This window comes from Bos indicus, chromosome 28 (assembly GCF_029378745.1).
Source record: "Bos indicus isolate NIAB-ARS_2022 breed Sahiwal x Tharparkar chromosome 28, NIAB-ARS_B.indTharparkar_mat_pri_1.0, whole genome shotgun sequence".
In the NCBI taxonomy this organism is placed as follows: domain Eukaryota; kingdom Metazoa; phylum Chordata; class Mammalia; order Artiodactyla; family Bovidae; genus Bos; species Bos indicus.
Genome location: NC_091787.1, coordinates 15,326,394 through 15,330,768, shown reverse-complemented (window position 1 = coordinate 15,330,768; position 4,375 = coordinate 15,326,394).

Here is a 4,375-nt window from a genome sequence, read left to right as displayed (position 1 = left end):
GAAAGATAGAGAAAAAGAAGAACAAAAAAGGAAAGAAAAACAAGATAGAAGAAAAGGGTGAAATTTCTATTCCCCTTAGAAATGTTTTATAACGTAAGAAAAATTAGATTTTAAAAGTAAAGGAAACTTCATGCATTGCTGGTGGGAATGTAAACTGGTATAATAGCAGTGGAAAACAGTTTGAAAAAGTTAAACATCGTCACCATATAATGCAGTATTTCCACTTCTAGGTATATTGCCAGAAGACACAGAAACATATGTCCATATGTACACAAATGTTCTTGGCAATATTATTCATAATAGGTGAAAAGTGAAGCAACCAAATGTCCATCAGCTGATGAATGGACAAAGGAAAAATGTGGCATGACCATACAATGGAATATTATTCATCCATAAAAAAGCATGAATTACAGATACATGCTGCAGCATCGAAGAACCTTGAAAACACTGTGTTGTGTGATGGAGGCATACACAAAAAGCCATGTATTATATGATTCCACTTATATGAAATGTCCAGAATAGGCAAATCTGTAGAGACAGAAAGTAGGCCATTAGTTGTGAAGGGTTGAGGGGATGGAGGGAAAGAGGAGTGACTTTTAGTGGATATGAGGTTTATTTTTAAATGCACTATAATTAAAGTGTAAAATGTACTAGAATTAAAGATGGGTGATGGTTACACAACCTTGTGAGTATACTAAAAACAATTGAATCAGTTTAAAATGGTGAATTTTATAGTGTGTGGATTATAGTTTAATAAAAACTATAGCATAGTTTAGAATAGAATATATAGAATAGAATAGCATATATTTTTGAGTTCCCACTAAATTAACAAAAACTGCATTTAGAAGGGACCTCAGCTAATAACAGTTATCCATTGCTAAACTTCATGTTCTCTTCCATAGATGAGAAATGGAGGTGTCTCTGAGAGGATAAGTGGCTTGTCTGAGATTTCTCCGTTGGAAGCTGACTCTAGACCTGAGATTAATGAACTATTCTTGGGAACACAGGCCTTGTGAATTCTACTCTGTTGCCATGTCTTTGAGCTCAGTAGGATCTTACTCAACATACCAAGAAGAAACAGTTAGACAGCTGCTTTTACACCCCTTTCCGACCTCTTGGATGGAGGCCACCTGCCTTTCAGCATCCTCCCCTGCACACCCCTAAGCCCAGTTGCCTGCCAGAATTTCAGCCTTTAGGAAGTGACTTGCAGGAGAATTCTACAAGTTAAGAATTCTCCTACAAGGTTGTATTGTTATTTGGAAAGTGAAGTGATGAGCAGACTAATTGTCATGACGGATTTGGAAATTGGCATCAAGGTTTTGTTGAAGAGAATGTGGAGTCAACATAATGCTTGTCAAAATTGCCTTTCTCTAATAACAAGCAATATGTGCTTCTGGGTTTCTGAGAACACTGCAAATTATTTCCTTCTTTTTGAGGTACAAGTTAAAATGTTCATCTTGGTTTGCTGCATGTTATTAAAAAGTGTGTTATCTGGGTGATGAGTCTGTAAGTAATGAAGGATCATTTGAACCATAAGAAAAGCCACAGAAATGGAGACAAACTGGTATCAGTGGGACACTAATGAGGTAGAAATAAGTATATCTGAGGTCAGGAAAGCCAAAGGCATACTTTTCCAGTAGCTTTCCTGTGCTCTCCGGTACCTGGTCATGGTACTGAACTTTGCATTTCTATAATAACTATCAGCTTTCAAGATTCTTGAGACTTCCTCAAGGAGAGGAAGGGGTGAATAGAAAGGAGAAGGGAGGGTCAAGCAAAACATCCATGATGATGGCTTAGAAAAAGGAAATATAAAATATATTCTTTTTGTACCCTAAAACAGAGTAAAGCAACAGAATAGAGTAAAGCATGGGTCTTAAATCATTCATTCATTCATTGAACACTTGAACTATGAATTAGATTCCTTTCTAGGCATTGGAGATGCAATTAATAAAGCAGAACAAGACCCTGCCCTCAAGATCTCATTGTCTACAACTACATATTTAGAATTGATTTGTTTTTAGAATTGTCCTAAAATTAGACCTGTATTTGTCTTCAATTAAGTGGATTTTTTTTTTAATGAGAATTTAGCTTTTCTCAAAATCTGTACAGAGACAGAAGTACTTATCAAATGCTCTGGGAAAACCAAGAAGGGAAAAATTGCCTAGATAGATGGAACAAATAGAACATTCTGCACAGAGACACAGAGGACTGGTATGTCTGTGAGAAATGCTAAGCAGGTCCTTTTGGCTGATAAACAGTGGGTGGAAAGGTAAGAGTTGTAAACTGTATATTAAACAAACAGACTCTCTGTTAGTGGAAAGGACAGAAACGATGACTTTAGCCTGCTGTAGGAGGAAAATTTTCTGTTGAAAAGCACATCTCAAGACATTACTAAAATTTACTTTCAAATTCACATTTATTCACCCGCTTTTGGTTTTTGGTGGCTGCAAGCTGGCTGTGAAACAGCTTTTGGCAGGAGTAAATGAGTTAGGATTGTAGAAATCCTTCACTATAATAAAGCAAAGGAATTGCTTATGGCAACAAAGAGATTATATATATGTGTGTTTGTGTGTATGTGTGTGTATGTATGTTTATATGTATATATATATTTTCTGACATAATATAACATGCAGCTTTTATATTTTAGTTTTACTTAAAAAGCCTGCCATGGAGCTCAGGATAAAGTACTAATTACAAATACAGCTCAACATGGAGGATATCCTCAGGGTTCCTAACAGTTTGTTGAACATCAGTTGGTCATTGGAGAATCTAGCCCTGGTATTCTGCCACACCTCGTCCTAAGTGTCAGAGAGGCTATTGTTCTGGGTTTGTCTGAATTACTTCCTTGCTTTTCTTCTGCTCTTGCTATCCCCCTCGCTCCATACAGGGGACGTTTGAGACATTGGTCTTCTGAGTCCTAATCACACACTGTCTTACTTAGTCTCCTTCTCGACTTATTTCTGTTTTTTTCAAGTATGAATCTCAGTCCACAAATCCAGCTTTGAATGGAATTTTTAATTAGCATGGTATTAAGTCTGAGCCTGTAAACCTGCAAGCAAGGACAAGTTAACTTCAGTTCCCACTGGGGAGCTCCCTTCAAGGAATTGCCGTCTGACCCATCCCAGGGAACTCCCATGGCCATTCCATGCTGCCAGCCCCAGGGCACTGCCAGGGTGTGGTCCCAGGTCTCTCCAGACCCAGAGTCTCTCTCCATGTTGTCTTCATCCCTAGAAACAGGGAGAATTGCCTTCCTCTCTCTTGAGATTCCTGCTTGCTTCTCTCCTCAGGAGTATACAGCACACCTGATAAGTGAGTTTAGGCTTTTGAAAACAACAGTCAGAAAAAGAGAAGATCCTGAAGGCCATAAACCTCCTCTGAGCAAAGGGCACAGAGAGCCTGCTTGTCTGTGCTGACTCCTTTTCTCCTAAGTTGATCCCTCAAGGAAGCTGTGACAACAAATAGGGAGGAGACAGCATGGAGCCATGAATGCTTCCTCCATTTCCTAAAGATGGAAGCAACCCTCTTGTCCATCAGCTGAGCGATGGTTAAACAAAATATAGGCCCCCCATATTCAGCGGTTTATTCATCCAAGAGCAGGAATGGAATACTAGACGCACTACAACATGGAGGAACCTTGAAAACACGTGGAGTGAAAGAAAGAAGCCAGAAACAAAGATCTTATATTGTATGATACATTTAAATGAAATGTCCGAAATAGGCAAATCTATGCAGACAGAAAGTAGATCAGTGATCACCCAGGGCTGAGGGGATGGAAGATGACTGTTGAAAGGTATGGGCTTTCTCTGTGGGGCAATGAAAATGTTCTACAATGGGCTGTAGTGATGATTTCACAACTTAAAAAAAAACTTTGTTATTATTGGCTTTGCTGGGTCTTTGTTGCTGCATGCAGACGTTGTCTAGTTGCAGTGAGGAGGGGCTGCTCTCTAGCTGTGGTGTGCGGACTTCTCATGCGGTGGCTTCTCTTGTTACGGAACTAGGGCTTGTAGGCTTCGGTAGGTGCGGCTCTCAGGCTCTGGAGTGTGGGCTCAGTAGTTGTGGCACATGGGCCCAGCTGTCCTGCGGCAGGTGGAAACCTCCCAAACCAGGGATCAAACCCACGTCCCCTGAATTGGCAGGTGGACTCCCAATCACTGGACCACCAGGGAAGGCACACAAATTTTGAATATACTTAAAAAAAAAATCATTGAATTGTACATTTAAATAGGTGGATTGTATGGTATGTGAATTCTATCTCAATAAAGCTGTTACCAAAAAAAAGGCATTGGGTTGTAATTGGCCTACTCCTACAGTCCATGGGGTCACAAAAGAGTAGAATACAACTTAGTAACTAAACAACAACTACAACAGCAACAAT